Source organism: Bactrocera oleae, chromosome 2, assembly GCF_042242935.1.
Source record: "Bactrocera oleae isolate idBacOlea1 chromosome 2, idBacOlea1, whole genome shotgun sequence".
NCBI lineage: Eukaryota > Metazoa > Arthropoda > Insecta > Diptera > Tephritidae > Bactrocera > Bactrocera oleae.
Window position 1 is genome coordinate 21,155,712 of NC_091536.1, and position 10,338 is coordinate 21,166,049.

The window sequence follows — 10,338 nt, forward strand, 5'->3', positions numbered from 1 at the left end:
AGAAAGCCGAACAGGGCAATTGGAGTGAAGGTGTGCGAATGTCTACATACATCTCTGTGTGTATGGATTTGCGAGTTTTTTTGTAGGACACTTCTGGTGGTCAAAATCATTGGCAAAGTTGTTGATGCGCGTTTATCGAATAACAAGCTAAAGTCACAAGGGCAACGAGAACATTTTTATAACCAATGTGTTATAATTCAAATCTATGTACATATGTATGTATCTGCATATGTGCTTGAATTTGGCGTTGAAGTACAACCAATCAACCCAACCAACTCGCATTTAATATAGTGTTCGTTTGTTTAACGAAATAGACCTACATACATACATACATATATTATATTGCATATTTGTATAAATATATATATACATATCTGCATATTTCTTAAATATTATATGTTCATGTGTCAATGAAACTTTTTTGTTTTTGGTGCAAAGTTTGAAATAGCGTTGCGGCAATTATATTCCTTTTAATTGGGGTGTAATAATAATAATTCTACACATATGTATATTAATTTTGATTGTTAAAGTGAAGAAAGTGGCGCCAAGTTTCTGCATGTGACAAAAAATAAATAAATATATTATTGAATTGCTTAGCAACACGATTTTAAATGTGTATGTCTGTTTCAATGCACACTAAACTAAAAGAACTACAAAAAAAAAGAATTATTAAAAATGAATAACAATTCATGTTTAAAAATAAATATTACATAAAAAACAATACTTGGTTTTTAAAAGTACATATATATTTTGATTATTGATTAAATTATTTTGTAAATGTTATTGCATTATACAATACACAAATACAATTTTACTATAAGAAATTGAGTTTTTATGAGTTTCTGGCATCTTTGTAGGTAAACATACATAGAACTGTCAATGTGTATAAATAAAACAAGAAATATGTGAGCATATACAAACATATGTATTTATGTACCTTAAGTTATGTACCTAATGTGGTGTAGTACGAACATATTCACATTGAATAGATTAGTCTCGGGAGGTCGCACTAATATATTGGAAGAACGTTATATGTTTCGGTGCCCAATTTCGTGAAGGTACATTGTCAAATAAAAAAGCTTTACGTACAGAGGCTTCAGTTTTATCGATAACTGAGCAGCTTCTTAAGGAAGCAAGGCAAAATTTAAAAACGATAAGTCAAAAACTTAAGGACTGGTTTACATATGTACAGAGAGACATGGCTAAATCGACGCAGCACATCACACTGTTCAGGGTATAAAAAAAATTCAAAAGGTTCTTTACAGATCTAAAAGAGGTCGAAAAGTTTAGCCTTTTATAGTTACTATAATTGTTGTTGTAACAGCACTTAGGTTTGTCAAATATTGCACTAAAGCATTCATGTCCCTAGCACGCGAAATGTAAAAGAAATATGTCGACACCCATTCTAGCCGAGTGCATGGAGTGCTATACTGCTACGAGGTTCGAGGGGTCAAATCAAAGATAGGAAGGTATTATGGGACTCTTCTCGGCATGCAATGTTGAGAGTAGATTTAAAGCTTATACCACACTCGACTAAAGGGTCCTGACGTACAAAACGTATGATCGAACTTCCTCTTTTATTTAGAGTCTTTTCACAAAAAGTTACGCTAATGTATGTGTATACATATGTGCTAAGTATATTCTCTTTCTTGAACTCATTAAGATGTTTCTTATCAGAAGTTTTCATAAGTGAAGTTCTTTTATGCAAATCGGAGAATTGATTTTTTTCTTGAATTTATCTAGTTAGATATCACAGAACCGTCTCACTGCTCAATAAATCCGGCGAAGGAATGTATGGTATAACTATTTTTCCAACGAGCTTCATACTACATATATTGATGTTTGGTTTTTGGTTATTTTAAAAAGTAAAAGAGGCGTCATTCGATGGCCTGAGAAGAAGAAAGATACTTACACAAATAATACTAAAACACCATAAACATAAATACAAAGGAATAAATTCAATATTTAGACATGCTAACGACTACCAATAAACCGCCCACGCAGGATACACTACTACCCTTTTGATAACCTGCTGACCCTGAGATATCCATACGTTGGTTGAAACATTGTTTTTTATAGCTACGTTGACATTCTAAACGCCCATCGCAATAATAACAATAATAATAAAAAGAAATTATTATGTCGCGCCACGGATTTCCATGTAAGTCGCATAAATCACATCGTTAGAATGGCTGGTGGTGCTGTTTGGCGGGAAATTATACGCTACTCAAATTTCTAATTTCAATAATTAATAAGAAAATGTAATAAAAACGTCTTGGCAGAGGTGAGTAATAGAAATGTTGACCGCGACACTGAGCCAGAGGGGGGCAGCAGAAGCGCTTGCGTAGTGTCGCCCAGACATTGAGTCCATATTGATTTCACTATGCCGCGAGGTGTGCTGTATAGCAGCAGGCGTGTGCTGGACCAACTCTCGGGCTGGGAATTAAATATATTTGTGTATTTTTGTAGCATAATTTAATAAATTTTAATAATCACTTTGAAATATATAAATGGTTAAATGCGTATGCAACTGAGCAAGGCTTACAGCAAACAAATTTGATTGTGCCAAGTCTAGTGCACATTTGGCCACTGGCGTTAGACCGCAGTAACGCCGCATGCACAAGCGAGCTATAAGGCCAAGCGCTTGTCTCTTATCAACGCGCCCGCCTCGTGCAGGCCGACTGCGCATGTGTGAAAATGCAAAGCAAAACGCCCACAGCGCTTCTCGCTGCGTCTGCATAGACAGACGGCAAGCCATTCGTGATCGTTGTCACAGCGACTAAGCCCATGATTGTGGCCAAAGCTGTGAATGCGGCTGCGACTGCCGTTGCTGCTGTGCAATCAAAATCAGCTGAACGTGGCGCAAAGTAGTTAGAATGCTATATTGACACTTCATAACTTCACAACGAAATTATTATTATGTGTCTGAGTATTTCCCGGCAAGAGATTAAGATCGGCTCATAATCTTGAACACACCACAATTTCTTTTGAGGTTTATTCGGTTTATTCTTTTGGTTTTCACGTTGTGTCCGAAAAGTATTTGCCGCCTGCTGTGCGTGCGCGCATACCCCGCTCCGAGTGTCCCAGCAAATCGCTTGTTGAACCGGTTGTTGTTGGTTTTCCGTTTTCACTGGTATCACATGTTTATATTGCTATTTTCTGATTTTCAATGAGCTCGTAAAAGTAATTTAATTACCCATGCGCCAACATCCTTTCCCAGGCGCTTCGTGTGTGTGCTTGATTTTTGTTGAGTTCGATTTTTTAATTGTTGCCTTCGAAGAGTGAAAAAGTCGATTTTCGAAAACAATAGCCACAACAATAACTGTAATAAATAGCTATAAGCCTTTTAATTTAACAAATATTGGGAATGCCAAAACAAAGCGAAGGCTCTTCCATACACATGTTAACCCCACATATTGGCCAACACACAGCCGCGTCTCAGCGGTAGAAGCTGTGCCACGCAGCGCACTCGTGCAATTTGTTTGGTCATAAAAACGACCTTTCGTTGGGTAATAAAATGCTTGTTCACGCCTCTCAAAATTGCATCGTTTCACATTTGTTTCGGCTCACATTCAATTGCTTTCGGGAAGAAAGACGACAATGCCACAACTGTAGCAGCTGCCATTCACTTACACATTGCCAAATCGAACGCAAATATCCTGCGGCAAAGTGCAAAGTGAATGCTTGAAAATTCAACAATGAGCGCAAGTAATTTAATATTTATGTGTATTGGAGCGACTTTGGCATGTTGTTATTAAGGATTTTATGTCAGTTTCAATTTGTTGGCGATAAAGATGTTTCAATTAGCTGGAAGTAGCGCAAAAAAAAAAATGAAAAGAATCGTCGGTATTTGGGCGGAATTACATAAGTGCAAACAGCAGTAGTTCCTTGATTGTTTGTATTATAAAACATATTATATGATAAGACATATTTATAAGGCATTTATATGAAGGAAAGTTGGTTAGCGCGACGCAGGCCTGAAAGTTTGGAATTCGAGTTAGTGCAGATTTCAGCGCGCTAAGAGAAATTTATTTCGATTATGTTTCTTCTTGTTCTTCTCACTGATTTTGTAACTGCTTAGGGGGGAATACTGGTCTAGGGGCCCGTATTAGGAGCGGTTTTTGGCAATTAAAAAAAAAGCATTTAATATTTTTTTATACATTTTTTATTTATGCGTATTGGAAGAGTAGACAAAATTAAATTCAAAACCTTGTGGTCAGCTAAAAAATAAAACAATAATGGACTCTTGTTTAGTACGAATGTTGATATCTCAAGTAGCTGCAAAAGTGAAAATTGTTTTGTTTTCATAAAATGGCGTCTACGCAAAAATAAAGTTCAATTTTTTCAATAATTTTTTTAACTTTGTCGAATTTTTGAAAAATATTACAAATTAAAATTTTCATTTTTGTTGCTTCATGTGATAGAGAGGTATTTTAAGAATATTCATGCCATATATCAAGTAAATCGGCTGATTAGAACTTGTGATATTGTGCAACTGCATCGAAAAAAGTAGTTTCGAGAAAAATGCTTTTGAAATTTTACGTTAAGTTTTATAGTATAACTTCAGAAATTATTTTGAGTTTTGAAAAATCCTTTTAGGCAAATATTTTTGAATATCTAAACTATGGAATTATGAAAAAATGCTCGATGTTTGCAAATTTTTAGGCTAGAATACCCCCTTAAGTCAGTTAGATATTTCTTCTTATTTTATGACATAATTTTGCTAGCCACTCCTTAATAAAGCTTCATTTTTTCTCTATTTTCATCGCTTGAGAGTTTGACACATAAAACCTTCACAGAATACTCCAAGACCACTTATTTAGTAGTCAACAGGTATGTATTTACTTGTATAATATTATAAGACAACCTCTGAGGATATATCTGTTAGGCCTAATCCTCTTCTCATTAACATTCTGGATGATACGAAATTGTGATAAATGATTAGACTGGAATATCATAAACAAAAAAACTAACTTGACAAGACTTGTCGAATGGCAAATGGTATCATAAAATACAAATAAACATTAACTTCACAACATTATGTTTCAGAGTCCAGTGTTCTAAAAAATAAACTTTTATCGAACTCAAATATTTACGATTTTCTCGATTTGATTTCAGCTATTCTTGCTGGAATATGTGTCATGGAAATTCGAAATTATAACTGTTGTTTAAGTGATCGTTTCACTCATTTACCTTGAATGTTTTATTATTTTGCGCATTTATTGAATTACTTTCGAAAAATAATAAAATTGTAATTACAGTATTATCAAGCATAAATAATGGCAAACTACCTCACACTAAAGTTCATATAGCGCTTGATTAAAATTTATAATATGTAGCGAACGTAGAAAACGAACATGTTGTCCTGTGCGATAAAGTCACTAAATTCACTCGAATATTCGACTCGCAACGGTGAATATGTGAACAGAGTGAGGTAGACATAAATGTTTTGTGACATAATTGAGCGTGTGTTACCGAAAATTGTCCAACACCCTACTCAATCAAAAGTGACGAGAAAAAAAAAACAAAAAACGAGAGAGAAATTGTCAAAGCCAAAAAGTGGTAGCAACTAAGAATACCGCAGACAAAAAAAAAAATGGAAATAAAGAACGCATATCTTTAAACGCTCCTTATTTCAGCGTAATACAAAGTCGTTGGTGGCACTTAATCACTTGTTTAGAATCTTCATTGGAAGGTGAAGTAACAAAGCGACGAATACAATTCTTATATAATTCACATTTTATTGTGTTGCATGTGCATGCGCACAGACCACACGAACACATGCTCGCGCACGCAACTTTATCGCCGATCAGCGATCTTGAAGGATTAAGCGCACACTCAAATGGCGCGATAATGATCCCAACGCTACCCTACAATGGTGAGGCACAGTGAACTTTTTTCCCCCTATTTTCTTTGCCAGCAGCGCCGAAAAGTTACAAACTCAACATCTTGGAGACGAAAAGCGTTAAAACCCCACCAAAAGTTGGTGGTTTGGTTATCGCTGCGCTCATCAGCAGCGGCGTCAAATTTTAATTGTTGTTATTGTAAGCATATGCATGAGTTTGATGACCGCCCATATGCTTGCTACGCGCCAACACATTCCTGCCGTCATTTGCCGTCGCTGTGCGACTGTTGCGTGTTCGTCTCCTGCAACAAAACGGAACGATGGCTTTCTCTGTCTGAAAGTCCATATATCTTCCGCTTCTACAATGATTAAGCCTGGCGCTTTCGATTTAAATTCGAAATTAGTGTTGTTGTTCCTTCATGTTTTTATACCGAAGCACAATATGTTGTTCGTGGCGTTCGACATTTTTAAAAATTTAGTGGTTAAAAGTTCGCACTATCACTTTACAGAATCTAAACATAAAGTTCCACTGCTAATAGTGGTCCCCCTTGTTATCAAATATTTCCTTATTTTAATCGTGAACATTTTTCTCGAAAAATGTAGAAAACGTTTAGAGGTGTCTTAGAAAGGGTTCTCCACAAATGGAAGAAAAAGTTCGGCCAACGATTTCTCAGGCTATAAGAATATAAGACACTAAGATAATTGCGCTATGCTGACCGTAAGGCTTTTAATTTATTTTTGCCTATTCAAAGTATACATTTCCAGCCAGAAAACGAGGAAGGTAAGCACTGTCTTGATATGTGGCGAAGAATTTGTTTCTACTAGTTGTACTTAGGCTTTGAAATAAATACTACCATTTTACGCTACGTTTTACGCTAGGTACAAAAACTTCGTTTACGCTCGATCCTTAAATAATATTTACATGTTTTTTACTTTCTTTTCACAGTGTCTTCACTTCATGCAATTGTGTCGTCTTGAAGTTAATCACCTCAAATGTATTTTGACTTTTATAACGCTTCCAAACGAAAACAATACCAACTCATATCATAACAACAACAAACATTTGTTGTTAAAATTTTTGTTCTTCCACGTATTCTGGCAGTCAGTCGGCCAAACGTTGTTCTCAGGCTTGTAATATGAGAAGCGCATGCATGCCGTGGTTGAGGCTTAGTAAACCGCTTAGAGATTCTACCAACTTAGACGGTACACAGCTTTGGAAAATCCACTTTAAGACAACAGTATGTTATTGGTATGCTATTGCTATTTGTTGTTGTTATTATTATTATCACTGTCTGTAGTTTGTAGGCATGTGTGTATTGCCTAATTGATTTTGTGCATTTGTCTACGATTTGTTGTATTTTTATTAATTGTTATTGTTGTTAATTTCAATAAATTCTACAAGTAGATAGACACTCTTTCAAAGTTAACTCCGTTTGAAGTTGGTTTAAATGTCATTTGATATTTGTTGATATATGTTGTGCTTTCTGCCTTCTCTAATTCCCGTTTGGTTGACTTTTTTTTTTTAAACAAATTAGTGTCATTAAAAGTTATCTGCGCCGCGCAGTGCGTATGATATACGGTAGTGCGGTGGCAGGTAATACGCTTAGCTTTGCGCTTACTCCACTCAAGAAATTAGTTGAGTTAGACATCTACATATTATATTTGAACGTTTGATTTTTCAGCTGGGAAAGATATCAACTCTGGGCGCTTGCTTTATCAGCGACTTTGTGCGTCTATTATCGCTGAACCTTGCGGTAGATTCCGGTTAGTTTTGTTAATTTTTTCCACTCTATGCTTAAAGCTCGCTCTCATGCATATATTTATATGTGTATTTCGTTAAGAAGCAAACGCTTGCCGGCAGTTAATGTCGTTTATCGTTATTTATAACAACATATATTACCTAATTTAATTATTGTACACGAAGACTTTGTCAAACTGCGTTTTGGGTGGTCACTGCCTAATGATGATATAATTAATTTAGTAAACTGTTTATGCAATCAGCTACTAAATTGAATGGCTGAACTTTGGCGCCGCGTTGGGTTAAGCGCCGTTAGCTTTGGGCGGTAAGAAGTAACAGCTGGTGGAATTAAGGATGTATTCTGTTTTAGAAATTAAAAAAATGGTTTTTTTTGTGCATATTATTGTAATATATCCCTTTAAGAATATGTCCCTAAAACGGATTTTTGAAATTTCAATTGTTTTCGGAGTTACAGTCATTTTGTGAAACTGGCAGCCCGGCGCGAGATTTAAAGTCGTTTTTCTCTGAACTCGATTTACCTGAAATTTTATACAGAGCTTCTTTATACATTATACTATCGCACCACGAAAGGATTTTTGAAAATTTTTTTTTTCAAAAAAAAAAACATAAAAAAATGGTAAAAATATTTTTTTTTATCGGGTCTGAAAAAGAGCCTAAAATTCGGGCTGCTAAACCAGGGGTATAATGTGTTTATTATTTGAAAAATATTTCATCTCTTCCGCATTCTATTTCATTTCCGATTTTCGATTTTAAGCAGGGTAATATCATCGGGAATAATGGACACAGCGAATACGAAGATTATGCTGTCTTTAATGAAGTTAATATGTAAGTGAATTAACTTAGATCGATTGAAAAATGGTTAATGCAAGGTAACTTCTTTAATCAAATACTGAGACAGTGTTAAAATAGAGTTTCGAAAGTAAAGCTCATGCTTCGAAATCGAAGATCTGATTTTAAAGATGTATTCTAAGTTGGAAACACCAAAAATATTTGGCAAATACTATTAACCAGTCATAAAGACAATGTTCTCCATAACAGTCGGGTCTACGGAACGGACCCGGATTTTTTCCGGCCAAAGACTGTGAACTCGTCAACTCGGCAGAATTCGGACGCTACAACTACAACAACAACCATGTTCTGCTCCACTTTCGCTACACAGGAGCTTTCGGAGCGATTACTGGAGTGAAGAAGTAAAATCGTGTCTACTTACATTATAATTACTAGGTTATCGCTAAATGTGAATAGTAGCCAAGTCATGTGATTTTGTTTAAAAACAAAAAAAATGGTTAAACCTTAAACACTTGGTATTGGTTAATATATTATCATTTCCTGGTACAACCAAGAGAACTAAATCCATAGCCAACTAAATCCATAGAAATTTACGATATCCTAAAGCTTGAAATCTGACAGGAACATATGGGCTATTTGTAAAAAGATGCGCGAAAACGAAAAAAAAAACAAGAAAAATAGAAGCAAATGTGCGTTTCAGCTTAGAAGCTCCCACGAAGGTGGTTCAAATACGCTTACAGTTACAAAATATGCTACCACGCGCACACATACATGATCGCATGTGAGTCCAACATGTAGCATGTGTTGTTCGTTGATTGAATGAGGTGCAAATTGGCATTACACCAACACACACACGGGCCGATACGCGATTAATCAAGAATTTAACTACTCTTACTGAGGCGTAGTGTAGAGCGCGGTAGAGAGCTACGGGATGTGCACATTTTGCCGGGCATTAAACCAGAGGCTCTCACAAGTGCTATCCACTTACAAGCAGCCGAAGGAACTGCGGCGCGTTCGCCGGTTGATGACCTGCCCAGCTGGGATCGAATGCCAATTCAATTGACTGCGACTAGTTGAGGCCAACAGTTCATATTGCTACCAAATAGCAAATATACGAAAGTATGCTTGAATAAAAACCATAATATCATTTCTCGTATGTGTGTGTATGTATATGTTTTAGGGCTTAGTCCACTGCTCTTGCCATTGTTGCGCCATTCCAGCACTCACTTAAACACTTAATATTTTCTTTGATTTTGTCTATTGGACGCTGGATTATGTAACACGATAGCGGTTTATCTTGCGGCATTGTAGGCAGGTAAACTCAAAAGGCAACAAAAACAAAGCCAAAGTCCATAATAAAAACAATCATAACCGACAATGAGCGAGAAACAACAGTAAGAGAAACGCGGGCAATTGACCGCGCTTGCAACCTTTCATATTCCTGCGTTGCCCACAAACTGGCCGCTTATACCCAATCAAAACTACAAAGTTGACAGAGAAACGTACAAATAGTGCAGACACTAACGGACAGACGAGACGATGTGCGAGCGAACAGCAAAGCGACAGGCGCATAACCTCAACCGAACCAGTTGAGCAGCGCTGCGTCAGTGAAGTGCGGCGCGCTGTCCGCATGAAAAGGTAATCAGGTAAGAATGAACAGAATGCAATGGCAAAAATGCGGAAAAGATTTATGTGTGACATCTTAACACCGCATGAGGTCCACCAACAGTCCGACGCAATATAGCGGTGTATATATGTATATTTGTACTATATATGTAGTACGAGTAGTAGGATGTATTCGCGTTGCTACTCTTCGGTGTGGACAAATGCGTTCGCGCTTTACAGCCGGCGTAGCGGTTCAGCGCGTTGGTGCATTTAAATCGGTTACTCCACACGCGCCGCGGCCACCGGGTTCAAGTTGGGGCGATCCGGTTGTTGTGATCGT